At 38.6% G+C, this 19,164-nt stretch overlaps 1 protein-coding gene and 1 long non-coding RNA gene across 2 annotated transcripts in view; one reads left to right on the plus strand and one right to left on the minus strand.

The window, feature by feature from the left end:
- AGTR1 (angiotensin II receptor type 1) overlaps positions 1–7,763 on the minus strand; it is a 44,676-nt gene extending 36,913 nt beyond the window's left edge. The window contains exon 1 of the mRNA XM_081953492.1: positions 7,478–7,763. The gene's annotated coding sequence lies outside the window, so the exon portion shown is untranslated. The remainder of the gene's footprint in view (positions 1–7,477) is intronic.
- A 10,663-nt stretch (positions 7,764–18,426) lies between these two features.
- LOC309393322 overlaps positions 18,427–19,164 on the plus strand; it is a 143,434-nt gene continuing 142,696 nt past the window's right edge. The window contains exon 1 of the long non-coding RNA XR_014175567.1: positions 18,427–18,564. This is a non-coding gene — a long non-coding RNA (uncharacterized lncRNA). The remainder of the gene's footprint in view (positions 18,565–19,164) is intronic.

The following is a 19,164-nucleotide window of genomic DNA, read 5'->3' on the forward strand; positions in this document are numbered from 1 at the left end:
TGTCTTTAAATGATAGGCTTTTATTGCCTTGGTTTGTTCTCATTGGTTATAGAAATATAAATCTACCAAATAAATGTAGTGTGGTATGTTTTATAAAAGTTTATGCATTCCCTTTTATAAAATAGCCCTATTATTAACCTGACCTATGATTGTGAAATAACAGAAGGCTGTGTCAATTTTATTAGAAATTGTTTCCTTTTTTCGAACTCACTGTCACATTCCGTTCATCCCTTATCAAAAATGAAATATTGATATACATTAAATAGTTATCATAACACATGCTGGAGACCGAAGAAATTATTTTCATTTTCCAAAGGAAAATGTAACATTTTATTTCACAAGGAGAATGCTGGGGAAACATGGACAGCTGGGAATTATCCCCAAACATGTCTTGTGTGCCTCAGAAAATATTGTTCGAAGCTCTTTCCATTTCTTCCCTTCTCCACATCCCAAGCCAACTACAAGTGGAATATGCACACTATTGGCACAATCTTCTGAATCCTTAGAGTTGCTAATGCTTCCTGCCTTTTATTTTAGGTGGGAAGGCATATATCCTTTAGGTACACTTACTTGAATGAATAAAGAAAACAAAACTGAGTTCGGTTTTTAATGACTACATAAGGACAGCTCTATAGTCTTTTTGGAAAAGACAGAATTGCTGTTGCTGTGATAAAATGAATAGAAATCTCCATCTAAGCATTGAACGGATAGGTTATATAGTAAATCTAATAAACAAATAAAATAAACAACGTGGTTATATTTACTGAAGCCCATCAATAATGCATTCTTCTTTTATTTTAAAGGAAATTACATGAAAATTACCAAAACTTGAGTTTTTTTAAAAAAAACCACAAATAATATTGATTGGTTGTTATTGTTGTAACCATTCAGTCATATTTGACTTTTGTTGACTTTATAAGCAAGTGCTCTGCATGCTACCCTATCAAGCACAATTTCTTTCAGTTGTTGGATGCTCATCTTTGTATCAGATTTGATGCTATCAAGCCAGCATGTTCTTTGCTTGCCCCTTCTTCTTGCTCCTCTAACCATTCCTAGCATCACTGGCTTCTCCAATGAAATTGCATGCATGACATGGCCAAAGCAAATCAGACATAATCTTATGATTTTAGCTTCTAATGATGTGTCTGATTTTATATGATTTAGCAGCTCACTGTTAGTTACTCTGGCTGTCCATGATATATACAATAACTTTCACCAGCACCACGGTTCAAAGGCAGCAATTCTTCTTTGATCAGCCGTTCTTAGTGTACAACTCTCACACCCATACTTCATTATAGGGAAGACTATTGTTCTCACTAGTCTATGTTTTATATTTATATCAGTATCTCTGCTTTTCCAGACCATATTCATGTTAACCATTGCGAAGTGGCCTAAAGGTATTGTGTGTTTGATTTCAGAATTGCCAAAGTGAACAATTATTAATCCAAAGAAGCTAAATTCTCAAACTAATTAAAATTCCCACTTTGCTGATTTTAAACATCTCATGTCCATTAGCACCTGTTATCATGATCTTTGACTGATTGATTGGTTACATATCATCAATTTGGTGTCAAATCTTAGCCAGCACATAGATAGATCCCTTCCATGATGATCAGATGACACAGGAAGTTATTTGTCAGAGTTATTTATTTGAATTGTCATGTTTTCCACAAAATTAGGAGAATTTTAGCAAAAATACAGAACAGAACATTCCATTAAGAAAAGAGTGATCAATGTCTTAGTTTAATACCACTGTGTGTTAGCAGACATCATCTTTGCTTTAGCCAATGTATTGCCTTAATGTAGCAAGAAAAATAGGTTGAGGAATTTTTGAACTTTGAAGAGTGTAAATATTTTAATTCTATTAACTAGTGCTTCACAATATGCCTAGTGGCATTGTAGAAGGCAATAGAATATAATTCAAATTCAATTAATATATGCTAAAGCAGAGGGTATATCTGACTGATATTTTTTAAAAATAGAACAACCTGTAAGTAATGATGCTAGGTTTAAAATAAGATCATTTAATCTGAGTTACAAACATCCTGATGACAACTACACAGAAAGTTCAGACTCTTTGCTGCTATTTAGAGGAAGGCCAGATGTTTACAGTTCATTTAAGAGAAATATCTCACAGGAGTTCTAATTATAAAATGTGCAAGGAGGCTAGCAATGCAACATATACACCTAAAACAAGAAATGTGTTTTTAAATGTAATACATAGCAATATTGTTTCCCAAATCAGAGACTTATACACATTCACTTGAGAGCTACACAGTTAGGATTTGTTTCTAACATTGCTATGATAACAGTGGGAGATTAACAAGGTTGTATGTTGACAAATATCTTTTGCCAATAGTAATACCTTCCGTGTTATGCCTTACTTTACGGATATTGCTGGTTTAGCACAAAACTATGGCTGTTAGAAAACTATTGTAAAGACTTATCATCTGTCTATTCATCCAGCCATCTCATGTTTTTTTCAACTGAATGTTGTTCAGATGTGCTGGACTACAAATCTCATAAGCAGGGTAAATAATTTTCATTCTCCTTTTCCCTCTCTTTCTTTCTCTGCAATTCTCTGGGAAAATAGCTGAAATTAAGGGCCCACTTACCTCTTGACATGGACATGGTCAACATTTTTTTCCCTGCCCTGTTCACATGATGTTAAAATCATCTCATCTTCAGGTATTCCTTTTCAGTGGGCAATATACTGTGCAGCTTTGCAATCTAACATACTTCAAAGATTATTTAATCCCTGTTGAGGTCTAGTGAACTTTACAGGGAAGGATCCTTCTGCCACTTTCTGACCAAATTGACACTTTTGAGGGCATATTCCATAATCCTGGACAGTATTTTCCAAGGTCATTCTGCTCTGAATAGAGGGTAAATAGTGGGAGAGACATAAATTGCTCCAAAGCAGCTGTGAAAGTGAGTGAGAGGCTGTATGTTAAAGCTGGAAGAAATAAGATGCTCATCTTTCTGCAACTTCCCAGTGCAATTTTTCCCAGCGTCAGTGCTTGAACAAAGATTTGCCAGAAAGATCCTCCCTTATGAAGTTTACTAAAACTCAACAGTGATCAAATCATCTGTGAAGTGCATTAGATTATGCTCATTGCAAAACTGTATAGCTTATTGCCCACTAAAAAGGAAAACCTGAAGATGAGATGACTGCAACATCATGAGAACATGGTAGGAAAAAACTCTTCTAGAATTTTACTAAGTAGTATCTAAAAGGAGCCCAATAAGCATCTCTGCTATGGCAAATGGTTTTGCAGTTGATGTTCAGGGCTCTTTTAGACATGAGTTCAGTCCTGTTCCAGAATAGCCTAAAGCCCTGTTGATAGGAATTCAGTTAGAAGCTCATCATTGATTGCACTCACACAAAACACTTGCACCAACCAGAATGAATGGTGACAGACAGCTAAAAGTGCTGGTCTGGCCATCTTCAAATCTTGTCTCTTCCCCAACGGCACCCCATGTTAATTAATGGTTATTTTGCCATTGAAAGGTAACATAGCTAGGAGCCCACCAATTTCTGTCATTAATCTGCACCACACCTTAAATAAAAGCAGCACTATTTGCTGGCATTGTGCCTCTGGCAGAGTAGGATTGTCAATAGACACAGCAAGTTATAGTTTTCTAAAAACTCAAGAACAGGTGGGTAGCACTTTAGCTCAGCTGTCAGGAAGAGCTGTAGGATAAACAAATTCATAGTAATGCCTCTATAAAATCTGCACACTAGTTTTAAACACAGGGCAATGAAGTGAACTTTGTAATTACAAGTCAGCCTAAAACTCAGTGAAGAAAAATAATCCACCAAACTAAAACAGTATAAAATCACAGTATAAAGTCAATTTAAAAGGCACGGAAATCTCTTCCTATCTCTATATATCATCTATCATTTCTATCTCTATCACCTACCTACCTATCTTGGAATGCAAGATTTTTATATGAGGTAAGCCTGCTGTGTAACCAAAATTGTCTGAAGAGAAAATAAAATACTACTAAATGTGCATCAGTTTCATAAAACATAGGAGGAAAACTTTCCAGCTATCTTATTCTACCTGATCAATCAACAAGGCTTGATGTTGTTTCTGTCTTGCCTGACATTGACCTCATCCCTATAGTTCTTTAGGAAGCCAGTTTATGAAATCATACAGATTACTAACTCAAGTTTGTGTACTTTACCCAGAGCAATTCCTAACCAGAAGTCTTACTGAACACTGCAAAGTTTATATAAAACTACTGCTTTATATATAAAACATGTGCTCTACTACTAATCTTCTCTTCCCCATTATGAAACCCATCACTAACTATTCTGATTGATTGGATTTTTAATGTCCAGATAAATTTCTACACGGGTTTGGGTCACGGGAATTTTTTCAGTGCATTTTTTTGCTCTGAGTAACAGGAACTCCGAGTAACAGAAACTTATTCTGATAGTTGAGTTTTATCTATGACTGTTGTGATAGAAATTCTAATTAGTTCAACAGGATAGTTTAAGGGTTACACCATAACTTCTCATCCCTGGCATCCTTTGGAAGTGACTATAGCGCCCAGTCAACCAAGTCTATAGACATAATGTCTGTAGATTAAGAGTAGAGTAAGAAACATTAGATATCATTAGAACTGTAACCTTATTTTTTCATGGGGAAATAGGTTGAGCTAAAGATGAGTATCTCACCTCAAATCTATTCCCATGACTGTGAATGGGGTAGCACTCAACTCTCCCCAGGCAAAGCTCAACACCTTCCCAAATGCATTGGTTCTTGGTCTACAGCCTTAAACATTGCAACATTTAGTCACAGTAATAAGATAGAAAAGCAAAAATATCTTATCATTTTAAATAGGCGCATCAGGTCAAAAATGTTTGCTATGAAGTCACTAAGGCAATAAATGGAACCCTCATTTTTGCCATGGGCTCACCAGGTGGGAGGGAAGAAACTAATGGATAAAAAAGTATCCTATTACAGTACATTTATATACAAGGATAATAACAATAACTATAGGATAATAACGAAGCTAGTGAGCCTAAAAGCCATAGTCTTGGAAGAAAACCCTTGAAAATCCTACATGGGAGATAACTAGATTAAGAAACACAATTAATATGTCAAAACTGTGTTTATGAGCCACCTACTTCCTTCAACCTTCAACTCATGATTCCTTAAAAATATCAAAAGGAATCAAGTTTACTTTGTATCCACACAAACTGTAGGAGGTGAGAACTGGCTGACTGCAATTATTTCTCTTTCAATTTCCTTTTCCCTCAGTATCTCAGGTGTAGTATACTGCTGGCATCTTCACATGCTAGAGCTGTTCCTTTGTTCTTATAAGAAGTTTGTTTTGTATAGTATGAAAGCTAAGGGGTCTCTGGTATTGCCCCTTGCAATAAATGCAAGCCTTTTCCTATCTAGATTCCTATATGTTCACATGCATACTTTCCACAGATGAAAAAGTGATCAACATTCCATTTGGAGAATTCCCATTTGGAGAATTCCCACCATTTTCTCTATGTTTCCCAAGCATTTTTCTCCCTTTTTCAAATGTCTGCTTCTTCTTCTTCTTCTTCTTCTCTTCTCTTCCATAATTATACACCAAAGGTCATGGAGCAAGTCTACTCAAGTAATAGCACTAATTTCAGTTTATAAGCAGAGACAGACAGAATTGGTTTCTAATCTTTCGTGCATGTTTATCTGTATATATCCTAAATCATGTAATGTTTATTCTGGCTGGTTTACACATAGCAAAAAATCAGTATTAGGCAGACTTTATGTAGCGTGATTCACTCTTTACTTTTGTAAGGAAATGGAAATGTCCACATAGATAGGCCCCATACTGGTGATGTTTGAGACACAGAATTGTTTTAGAATTTTCTTCCACCTGGTCTCAAATATTGCCATTTCTAAATTGAGGGACCCAAGATTAGTATAATCTTCAGTTTTTCTTAATCAGAATTTTACCTATTTTTAAATTCTGACCTACACTTGTAATAAATGACAGATTTTTACAATTATTATGACTCTATTAAAACTATCAATTTCAATCTTCCTAGCAAGATGGGATTGTTAAGAAATTATTCCTCACTTTACCCACATAAACCAATTTATGTGTTCTACAATACAGGGTACACACACCAAGCAGCCAAATGCGGATAAAATAGAGAGGTTTGGAAGATCAAGAGTAGTAAAGGGCAACTAAATTAAACATATCCATAGAGTTTTCCAAGTGCAAAGTACATTAAAATACACATTCCTGTTAGTTAAATGCTGGACTTTTATTTACGTCAGACTTTGATAATAATCAGGGGACGAGAGAAGGCACAGAAGGTCATAGAATGGAGTGAGTTTCCTAACCAGAACATGTGACTGTGATCCTCTACATAGTTTGGCTATTCAAATGCCACTGAATTCAATGGACTTTAACCAACCCAACCAAATAGAAAGAGCTTTCCTGGGACTACAGCATTTAACTTCAAAGAGCCAATGCATAGAGCTAATGCACTGAAGCCCCTAGAAATCAGTACCTTATAAACATCTTGTGAGAGAAAATCAAGAAAAACACAGCCATAGTTAAAGATACAATACTGGCTTGACATAATTTCAAAGTTCAGAAGAGAACAGACTGGAAATTCAACTGTTTATTTTTTAAGATCTAAGCAAGAATATAACTTTTTCCATTGGATGTCATGATCAATTGGAAAATTTGCCCCTTGTACAGGAATGGGCTGGTAGTCTGCACTGTTAAGTGATGGTTTAGAGGTCCTGATATGAGGAGAAAGACAAGAGGATTCATATGATGAGGCCAGAAGTGTAGAGACCCTTCATTTGTACACAGCATTGTTTCAAGAAGCTAGCCTTGGAACAGCACTGTTCTCTTCATTCAGGGGCCCAGTTGTTATTGTGAACTGATTAATGCAATCCCACTTTCAAACTTTTCTGAAGAAAGTGTACAACCTCCCAAAAAAGTGCTTATATAATGATGTACATATGCACCTTGAAAGATATATTTTGTATTGGGCTTCACCAGAAAAAGAAGTAGCAATGTAAAAAATAATAACTCTCAAAAGGAATAGTTTATCCTAGAAACAATATAAATATCTTTAAATATCGCAGCAAGTTAAATATCTCCAAATTCTTTAGATTTTAAGTATTCCAGAATTATGATACAACACAACACCCAAGTTTAGCCAAGTACTATGAAATTCCGAAATCAAGTTGCTGGATTTTGATTGCAACTGTCTGATTTTTTAAAGCAAAGAACTCGAAGAGAAGGAAATAACAATGCCCAACTCCTAGTATTACTACCGCATCTGCACCTCGCAGGAGCAGCCTCCGCCTATCGGCGTTGCAACATCAGTATTCCTCAAGTCATAGCTACTCAGACCTTTCCACTTTACCTGATCCTACAGATATGGGCGCGGGGTGTTTAGAAAGTTGAAATAGCGCTGAAAAGAGTGGAGGGGAAAGAAACTTACAGGAGCGCCTCCGCGCGGGTGTCGCAGGGCGAAGAGGTGGACGCGGTGGTCCACCGAGGGATTGGTGGCGCTTTCCCTCTTCTCCCTTCGGTCTCTCTGCCCGCTACGAGCCCTTCTCTTCGTCTACTGAGCACGCTGGTGCTACTATTGCTAGAAGGCGGAGGCTCAGCTCAGCCCAGTCCCCTGGGTAACTCGTAGGGAGTGTCATGAGGCTTGGATTTGTCCGGTGTTAGTTCTGGATTTATAGCAAGGGACGTTGCCCGCTTGTTTCCCATACAGCTCACTCCACCCGCCCCATTCCCTCCTAGGAGACCCCCTTCTGGCCATCTCGCTTTCTTCCCCCGCCCCGCCGCCCCTCCCAGCGCGTGATTCCGCCCGCATTTCGAACCTCCACTGTCCTCTTCCCCGTCCCCTGCCGTCCACCGATCATGAAATCGCTGCGTGGACGGACACGCGTGTGCCTCAGCTTCGCCTTTCTCAGCGCCTGAAGCCAAGGTAGCCATCGGCGCGCTTCCCTCCCGCTTCTCTCCCCCCCCCCCCCATGCATCTTCAGGACGTAGAAGAAGAAGATAAAGTCGGGAACGATTCCCTTCGGTTTGAAGAGGGTCCTATGCAAAGTTTTACGTTCTTTCAACCGGTGGGGAAACTAAAGTTTCAGTAGTGGTGGTGGTGGTGGTGGTTTCCCACGCTTATCTGACGGAAGCAGCGCTTTCCCCTTTGATGAAACGCATTTCCAGAGCGCCCCCCCCCCAGAAAGCTTGTTCACATTTTCAGGGGCCTCTATGGGATCCTCAAGAGAGCAATTGAGGCAGAGCTCAGGATGGTTTGGGCGTTGCACCGGGATTGTGTGAATTGCAGAGAATTTTACACTGTTCCCCTCACTGATTTGCGTCATTCTTACATTGTATGCATATACGTGCCCCTGTGTTTTGTGGGAGGGGATATCCCCCTCACATAGGGATATATATATATATATACTGTGTTCAAAAGTTTTCTGGAGAGTTCTCAAACCTGGACTCTTAGATGGCAGAGATTGAAATTAACTTTTAGATGGCAGAGATTGAAATTAACCCCTTCAGTGCTGTTGGCAGGAATCAATGTAAAAGATTTGTGAGTGACACTGTATCCAAAAGACCTTGGGGATAGCGGATTGCTTTCCTTCACTCAGCATCGCCTTCAAATCAAATGCACTTAGCGGGCCGCAAAACGTACAATTTAACTGGACATTTCTTTTCATTGGTCAGTTTAGTTCTGGTTTGCACTTTGTAGGGATTTCATTTTGGATTTGAACCTAGGCTAAACCATATGGTGCCTTGCTCCACTGCAAGCATGCCTCAGCCTTTAGTTTAAAAGCCTGGGTATCCACAAACCTCTGCAAGTATCCCACTGCAGAATCATCTTATAAGACAGGTTTTTGTGCTCCCCAGCAAAGTGGTGTTTCTGTCCTTCATTTTTCAAGTCACTGTATGAAGGCAATGAACCCTGCCTTGATGGGTGTTGGGAAGGTAGCAATAGCAATAGCACTTAGACTTACATACTGCTTTATAGTGCTTTACAGGTCTCTCTAAGCCAGGGGTGTCAAACTCAAGGCTCATGGGCCGGATCTGGCCTGCGAGCTGCTTAGATCTGACTTGCAGGGCAACCCTGGAAACAGTCCATTTTCTGTGGCAGAACTCTCGGACCACTACAGGCACCCCTGACAGAAGTGATGTATAGCTAACCCCTATCCCAGCGATGGCGAACCTTTTTTGGCTCGCATGCCACAAGTGGGGGGGAGCTCAGGGGGGTTGTGTGCGGGCGTGCCGGTTGGTTGCCAGTTTGCTTCCTGACACAATTCAAAATGCTGATTTAGAATAGAATAGAATACAATTCTTTATTGGCCAAGTGTGATTGGACACACAAGGAATTTGTCTTTGGTGCATATGACTCAGTGTACATAAAGACATTTTTTTTTACATTTTTATACATTTGTCAAGAATCATAAGGTACAACACTTAATGTTAGCAGATGATCTCGTAAGTATGAGATCTGTAGAGAATTGCAAAGAATAATAAAAAATAAACCATTACAGAGCATTTCACCAAGGCAGCCATCGCCGGTGCCATCTTGGATTGATTTTAACCTTTAAAGCCTTTTATGGCCTGGACCTGGTCTATCTGAGGGATGTCTCTTCCCTGGTTACATCAGCCTGCTCCATTAGATCTTGCAGAAAAGGCATGATGCGGGTATCATTTATTAAATTTCATAGTTTATAGTTTGGTGGAGTATTCAATTAACATTCACTTTCCTTTTTATAAATGAATATTGTCATATCCAAATTATGAAATATAACATTATGCAGTATTATGCAACACTGAAATTAAGATTAATTTTCCTTTTTTTATTTTGCTTTAAACTTAAGGAGAAAGTAATTTTGCTTCTCCTTTCATTTCCACATCTATGACATTCAAGAAAGCTTTTTTTTAAAAAATTGAACAACAAAGGTTTGTGATTGACAACCCAGAAATGACCTCCTTCTCTGTATTTTTTAATGTAAATTCTGAATTGTGTAAGAGTCTTGCCTGGGATCTTGCCTGGGTAAATAATCTTGCCTTGGATGATCCATGTTGCTGTCTAATGTAACTTCAGGGCACCCATTTGGGAACAGCATAGAAACAAACATAGAACATTATTTAATTTTAAGGTGTTTTCCAAATTTTCTTTCACTAGCTACTTTACTTATGCAATCCACTCTTTGTAACTGAATGTAAAATTCATTTCCCTTCTTTTCCACTTTAAATTTAATCCTAGCAGTGAAATGCTTAGGGCTGTATGATGGTTTTACAATTGTCTTTAAATGATAGGCTTTTATTGCCTTGGTTTGTTCTCATTGGTTATAGAAATATAAATCTACCAAATAAATGTAGTGTGGTATGTTTTATAAAAGTTTATGCATTCCCTTTTATAAAATAGCCCTATTATTAACCTGACCTATGATTGTGAAATAACAGAAGGCTGTGTCAATTTTATTAGAAATTGTTTCCTTTTTTCGAACTCACTGTCACATTCCGTTCATCCCTTATAAAAAATGAAATATTGATATACATTAAATAGTTATCATAACACATGCTGGAGACCGGAGAAATTATTTTCATTTTCCAAAGGAAAATGTAACATTTTATTTCATATGGAGAATGCTGGGGAAACATGGACAGCTGGGAATTATCCCCAAACATGTCTTGTGTGCCTCAGAAAGTATTGTTCGGAGCTCTTTCCATTTCTTCCCTCCTCCACATCCCAAGCCAATTTAAAGGAAATTACATGAAAATTACCAAAACTTGTTTTTTTTAAAAAAAAACCTACAAATAATATTGATTGGTTGTTATTGTTGTAACCATTCAGTCATGTTTGACTTTTGTTGACTTTATAAGCAAGTGTTCTGCATGCTATCCTATCAAGCACAATTTCTTTCAGTTGTAAGATGCTCATCCTTGTATCAGATTTGATGATATTAAGCCAGCATGTTCTTTGCTTGCCCCTTCTTCTTGCTCCTCTAACCATTCCTAGCATCACTGGCTTCTCCAATGAAATTGCATGCATGACATGGCCAAAGCAAATCAGACATAATCTTATGATTTTAGCTTCTAATGATGTGTCTGATTTTATATGATTTAGCAGCTCTCTGTTAGTTACTCTGGCTGTCCATGATATATACAATAACTTTCACCAGCACCACGGTTCAAAGGCAGCAATTCTTCTTTGATCAGCCGTTCTTAGTGTACAACTCTCACACCCATACTTCACCCAGACAGCATCACCACCAGATGGATTCGTAAGTGGCTGACCAACCGCACTCAACGTGTAGTCCTCAATGGAACTGCATCTACATGGAGGGAAGTATGCAGTGGAGTACCCCAAGGCTCTGTTTTAGGTCAAGTACTGTTCAACATCTTCATCAATGATTTGAATGAGGGAATAAATGGGGAACTCATCAAATTTGCAGCTGACACCAAGCTGGCAGGAATAGCCAACACTCCAGAAGATAGGCTTAAGATACAGAAGGATCTTGAGAAACTTGAACATTGGGCACTATCTAATAAAATGAAATTCAATGGTGAAAAGAGTAAGGTTCTACATTTAGGCAACAAAAACAGAATGCACAGGTACAGTATAGGTGGTACCGTGCTCAATAGTAGTAACTGTGAGAGGGATCTTGGAGTTCTAGTGGACAACCATTTAAATATGAGCCAGCAGTGTGCAGCAGCTGCCAAAAAAGCCAACACAGTTCTAGGCTGCATCAACAGAGGGATAGAATCAAGATCACGTGAAGTGTTAATACCACTTTATAATGCCTTGGCAAGGCCACACTTGGAATACTGCATTCAGTTCTGGTTGCCACGATGTAAAAAAGATGTCGAGACTCTAGAAAGAGTGCAGAGAAGAGCAACAAAGATGATTAGGGGACTGGAGACTAAAACATATGAAGAACTGTTGCAGGAACTAGGTATGTCTAGCTTAAGAGAAAGAAGGACTAGGGGAGACATGATAGCATTGTTCCAATATCTCAGGGGTTGCCACAAAGAAGAGGGAGTCAAGCTATTCTCCACGGCACCTGAGGACAGAACAAGAAGCAATGGGTGGAAACTAATCAAGGAGAGAAGCAACTTAGAACTGAGGAGAAACTTCCTGACAGTTAGAAAAATTAATCAGTGGAACAGCTTGCCTCCAGAAGTTGTGAATGCCCCAACACTGGAAGTCTTTAAGAAGATGTTGGATAGCCATTTGTCTGGAACGGTATAGGGTTTCCTGCCTAGGCAGGGGGTTGGACTAGAAGATCTCCAAGGTCCCTTCCAACTCTACTATTGTATTGTATTGTATTGTATTGTATTGTATTGTATTGTATTGTATTGTATTGTATTGTATTGTATTATAGGGAAGAATATTGTTCTCACTAGTCTGCGTTTTATATTTATATCAGTATCGCTGCTTTTCCAGACCATATTCATGTTAACCATTGCGAAGTCGCCTAAAGTTATTGTGTGTTTGATTTCAGAATTGCCAAAGTGAACAATTATTAATCCAAAGAAGCTAAATTCTCAAACTAATTAAAATTCCCACTTTGCTGATTTTAAACATCTCATCTCCATTAGCACCTGTTATCATGATCTTTGACTGATTGATTGGTTACATATCATCAATTTGGTGTCAAATCTTAGCCAGCACATAGATAGATCCCTTCCATGATGATCAGATGACACAGGAAGTTATTTGTCAAAGTTATTTATTTGAATTGTCATGTTTTCCACAAAATTAGGAGAATTTTAGCAAAAATACAGAACAGGACATTCCATTAAGAAAAGAGTGATCAATGTCTTAGTTTTGTACCACTGTGTGTTAGCAGACATCATCTGTGCTTTAGCCAATGTATTGCCTTAATGTAGCAAGAAAAATAGGTTGAGGAATTTTTGAATTTTGAAGAGTGTAAATATTTTAATTCTATTAACTAGTGCTTCACAATATGCCTAGTGGCATTGTAGAAGGCAATAGAATATAATTCAAATTCAATTAATATATGCTAAAGCAGAGGGAATATGTGATTGATATTTTTTAAAAATACAACAACCTGTAAGTAATGATGCTAGGTTTAAAATAAGATCATTTAATCTGGGTTACAAACATCCTGATGACAACTACACAGAAAGTTCAGACTCTTTGCTGCTATTTAGAGGAAGCCCAGATGTTTACAGTTCATTTAAGAGAAATATCTCACAGGAGTTCTAATTATAAAATGTGCAAGGAGGCTAGCAATGCAATATATACACCTAAAACAAGAAATGTGTTTTTAAATGTAATACATAGCAATATTGTTTCCCAAATCAGAGACTTATACACATTCACTTGAGAGCTACACAGTTAGGATTTGTTTCTAACATTGCTATGATAACAGTGGGAGATTAACAAGGTTGTATGTTGACAAATATCTTTTGCCAATAGTAATACCTTCCGTGTTATGCCTTACTTTATGGATATTGCTGGTTTAGCACAAAACTATGGCTGTTAGAAAACTATTGTAAAGACTTATCATCTGTCTATTCATCCAGCCATCTCATGTTTTTTTCAACTGAATGTTGTTCAGATGTGCTGGACTACAAATCTCATAAGCAGAGTAAATAATTTTCATTCTCCTTTCCCCTCTCTTTCTTTCTCTGCAATTCTCTGGGCAAATAGCTGAAACTAAGGGCCCACTTACCTCTTGACATGGACATGGTCAACATATTTTCCCCTGCCCTGTTCACATGATGTTAAAATCATCTCATCTTCAGGTATTCCTTTTCAGTGGGCAATATACTGTGCAGCTTTGCAATCTAACATACTTCAAAGATTATTTAATCCCTGTTGGGTCTAGTGAACTTTACAGGGAAGGATCCTTCTGCCACTTTCTGACCAAATTGACACTTTTGAGGGCATATTCCATAATCCTGGACAGTATTTTCCAAGGTCATTCTGCTCTGAATAGAGGGTGAATAGTGGAAGAGACATAAATTGCTCCAAAGAAGCTGTGAAAGTGAGTGAGAGGCTGTATGTTAAAGCTGGAAGAAATAAGATGCTCATCTTTCTGCAACTTCCCAGTGCAATTTTTCCCAGTGTCAGTGCTTGAACAAAGATTTGCCAGAAAGATCCTCCCTTATGAAGTTTACTAAAACTCAACAGTGATCAAATCATCTGTGAAGTGCATTAGATTATGATCATTGCAAAACTGTATAGCTTATTGCCCACTAAAAAGGAAAACCTGAAGATGAGATGACTGCAACATCATGAGAACATGGTAGGAAAAAACTCTTCTAGAATTTTACTAAGCAGTATCTAAAAGGAGCTCAATAAGCACCTCTGTTATGGCAAATGGTTTTGCAGTTGATGTTCAGGGCTTTTAGACATGAGTTCAGTCCGGTTCCAGAATAGCCTAAAGCCCTGTTGATAGGAATTCAGTTAGAAGCTCATCATTGATTGCACTCAAACAAAACACTTGCACCAACCAGAATGAATGGCGACAGACAGCTAAAAGTGCTGGTCTGGCCATCTTCAAATCTTGTCTCTTCCCCAACGGCACCCCATGTTAATTAATGGTTATTTTGCCATTGAAAGGTAACATAGCTAGGAGCCCACCAATTTCTGTCATTAATCTGCACCACACCTTAAATAAAAGCAGCACTATTTGCTGGCATTGTGCCTCTGGCAGAGTAGGATTGTCAATAGACACAGCAAGTTATAGTTTTCTAAAAACTCAAGAACAGGTGGGTAGCACTTTAGCTCAGCTGTCAGGAAGAGCTGTAGGATAAACAAATTCATAGTAATGCCTCTATAAAATCTGCACACTAGTTTTAAACACAGGGCAATGAAGTGAACTTTGCAATTACAAGTCAGCCTAAAACTCAGTGAAGAAAAATAATCCACCAAACTAAAACAGTATAAAATCACAGTATAAAGTCAATTTAAAAGGCACGGAAATCTCTTTCTATCTCTATATATCATCTATCATTTCTATCTCTATCACCTACCTACCTATCTTGGAATGCAAGATTTTTATATGAGGTAAGCCTGCTGTGTAACCAAAATTGTCTGAAGAGAAAATAAAATACTACTAAATGTGCATCAGTTTCATAAAACGTAGGAGGAAAACTTCCCAGCTATCTTATTCTACCTGATCAATCAACAAGGCTTGATGTTGTTTCTGTCTTGCCTGACATTGACCTCATCCCTATAGTTCTTTAGGAAGCCAGTTTATGAAATCATACAGATTACTAACTCAAGTTTGTGTACTTTACCCAGAGCAATTCCTAACCAGAGGTCTTACTGAACACTGCAAAGTTTATATAAAACTACTGCTTTATATATAAAACATGTGCTCTACTACTAATCTTCTCTTCCCCATTATGAAACCCATCACTAACTATTCTGATTGATTGAATTTTTAATGTCCAGATAAATTTCTACACGGGTTTGGGTCACGGGAATTTTTTCAGTGCATTTTTTTGCTCTGAGTAACAGGAACTCCGAGCAACAGAAACTTATTCTGATAGTTGAGTTTTAAAGTATCCTATTACAGTACATTTACTGTATATACAAGGATAATAACAATAACTATAGGATAATAACAAAGCTAGTGAGCCTAAAAGCCATAGTCTTGGAAGAAAACCCTTGAAAATCCTACATGGGAGATAACTAGATTAAGAAACACAGTTAATATGTCAAAACTGTGTTTATGAGCCACCTACTTCCTTCAATGCATGATTCCTTAAAAATATCAAAAGGAATCAAGTTTACTTTGTATCCACACAAACTGTAGGAGGTGAGAACTGGCTGACTGCAATTATTTCTCTTTCAATTTCCTTTTCCCTCAGTATCTCAGGTGTAGTATACTGCCGGCATCTTCACATGCTAGAGCTGTTCCTTTGTTCTTATAAGAAGTTTGTTTTGTATAGTATGAAAGCTAAGGGGTCTCTGGTATTGCCCCTTGCAATAAATGCAAGCCTTTTCCTATCTAGATTCCTATATGTTCACATGCATACTTTCCACAGATGAAAAAGTGATCAACATTCCATTTGGAGAATTCCCATTTGGAGAATTCCCACCATTTTCTCTATGTTTCCCAAGCATTTTTCTCCCTTTTTCAAATGTCTGCTTCTTCTTCTTCTTCTTCTCTTCTCTTCCATAATTATACACCAAAGGTCATGGAGCAAGTCTACTCAAGTAATAGCACTAATTTCAGTTTAAAAGCAGAGACAGACAGAATTGGTTTCTAATCTTTCGTGCATGTTTATCTGTATATATCCTAAATCATGTAATGTTTATTCTGGCTGGTTTACACATAGCAAAAAATCAGTATTAGGCAGACTTTATGTAGCGTGATTCACTCTTTACTTTTGTAAGGAAATGGAAATGTCCACATAGAGAGGCCCCATACTGGTGATGTTTGAGATACAGAATTGTTTTAGAATTTTCTTCCACCTGGTCTCAAATATTGCCATTTCTAAATTGAGGGACCCAAGATTAGTATAATCTTCAGTTTTTCTTAATCAGAATTTTACCTATTTTTAAATTCTGACCTACACTTGTAATAAATGACAGATTTTTACAATTATTATGACTCTATTAAAACTATCAATTTCAATCTTCCTAGCAAGATGGGATTGTTAAGAAATTATTCCTCACTTTACCCACATAAACCAATTTATGTGTTCTACAATACAGGGTACACACACCAAGCAGCCAAATGCGGATAAAATAGAGAGGTTTGGAAGATCAAGAGTAGTAAAGGGCAACTAAATTAAACATATCCATAGAGTTTTCCAAGTGCAAAGTACATTAAAATACACATTCCTGTTAGTTAAATGCTGGACTTTTATTTACGTCAGACTTTGATAATAATCAGGGGACGAGAGAAGGCACAGAAGGTCATAGAATGGAGTGAGTTTCCTAACCAGAACATGTGACTGTGATCCTCTACATAGTTTGGCTATTCAAATGCCACTGAATTCAATGGACTTTAACCAACCCAACCAAATAGAAAGAGCTTTCCTGGGACTACAGCATTTAACTTCAAAGAGCCAATGCATAGAGCTAATGCACTGAAGCCCCTAGAAATCAGTACCTTATAAACATCTTGTGAGAGAAAATCAAGAAAAACACAGCCATAGTTAAAGATACAATACTGGCTTGACATAATTTCAAAGTTCAGAAGAGAACAGACTGGAAATTCAACTGTTTATTTTTTAAGATCTAAGCAAGAATATAACTTTTTCCATTGGATGTCATGATCAATTGGAAAATTTGCCCCTTGTACAGGAATGGGCTGGTAGTCTGCACTGTTAAGTGATGGTTTAGAGGTCCTGATATGAGGAGAAAGACAAGAGGATTCATATGATGAGGCCAGAAGTGTAGAGACCCTTCATTTGTACACAGCATTGTTTATGTGGCGTTGTTTCAAGAAGCTAGCCTTGGAACAGCACTGTTCTCTTCATTCAGGGGCCCAGTTGTTATTGTGAACTGATTAATGCAATCCCACTTTCAAACTTTTCTGAAGAAAGTGTACAACCTCCCAAAAAAGTGCTTATATAATGATGTACATATGCACCTTGAAAGATATATTTTGTATTGGGCTTCACCAGAAAAAGAAGTAGCAATGTAAAAAATAATAACTCTCAAAAGGAATAGTTTATCCTAGAAACAATATAAATATCTTTAAATATCGCAGCAAGTTAAATATCTCCAAATTCTTTAGATTTTAAGTATTCCAGAATTATGATACAACACAACACCCAAGTTTAGCCAAGTACTATGAAATTCCGAAATCAAGTTGCTGGATTTTGATTGCAACTGTCTGATTTTTTAAAGCAAAGAACTCGAAGAGAAGGAAATAACAATGCCCAACTCCTAGTATTACTACCGCATCTGCACCTCGCAGGAGCAGCCTCCGCCTATCGGCGTTGCAACATCAGTATTCCTCAAGTCATAGCTACTCAGACCTTTCCACTTTACCTGATCCTACAGATATGGGCCCGGGGTGTTTAGAAAGTTGAAATAGCGCTGAAAAGAGTGGAGGGGAAAGAAACTTACAGGAGCGCCTCCGCGCGGGTGTCGCAGGGCGAAGAGGTGGACGCGGTGGTCCACCGAGGGATTGTGGCGCTTTCCCTCTTCTCCCTTCGGTCTCTCTGCCCGCTACGAGCCCTTCTCTTCGTCTACTGAGCACGCTGGTGCTACTATTGCTAGAAGGCGGAGGCTCAGCTCAGCCCAGTCCCCTGGGTAACTCGTAGGGAGTGTCATGAGGCTTGGATTTGTCCGGTGTTGGTTCTGGATTCATAGCAAGGGACGTTGCCCGCTTGTTTCCCATCCAGCTCACTCCACCCGCCCCATTCCCTCCTAGGAGACCCCCTTCTGGCCATCTCGCTTTCTTCCCCCGCCCCGCCGCCCCTCCCAGCGCGTGATTCCGCCCGCATTTCCAACCTCCACTGTCCTCTTCCCCGTCCCCTGCCGTCCACCGATCATGAAATCGCTGCGTGGACGGACACGCGTGTGCCTCAGCTTCGCCTTTCTCAGCGCCTGAAGCCAAGGTAGCCATCGGCGCGCTTCCCTCCCGCTTCTCTCTCTCCCCCCCCCCCCATGCATCTTCAGGACGTAGAAGAAGAAGATAAAGTCGGGAACGATTCCCTTCGGTTTGAAGAGGGTCCTTTGCAAAGTTTTACGTTCTTTCAACCGGTGGGGAAACTAAAGTTTCAGTAGTGGTGGTGGTGGTGGGGGTTTCCCGCGCTTATCTGACGGAAGCAGCGCTTTCCCCTTCGATAAAACGCCCGCATTTCCAGAGGCTTCCCCCCCAGAAAGCGAACAGCTTTCAGGGGCCTCTATGGGATTCTCAAGAGAGCAATTGAGGCAGAGCTCAGGATGGTTTGGGCGTTGCACCGGGATTGTGTGAATTGCAGAGAATTTCACACACTGTTCCCCTCACTGATTTGCGTCATTCTTACATTGTATGCATATACGTGCCCCTGTGTTTTGTGGGAGGGGATATCCCCCTCACATAGGGAGATTATATATATATACTGTGTTCAAAAGTTTTCTGGAGAGTTCTCAAACCTGGACTCTTAGATGGCAGAGATTGAAATTAACTTTTAGATGGCAGAGATTGAAATTAACCCCTTCAGTGCTGTTGGCAG

This window comes from Natrix helvetica (genome assembly GCF_964273705.1).
Source record: "Natrix helvetica genome assembly, chromosome: 5".
In the NCBI taxonomy this organism is placed as follows: Eukaryota; Metazoa; Chordata; class Lepidosauria; order Squamata; family Natricidae; genus Natrix; species Natrix helvetica.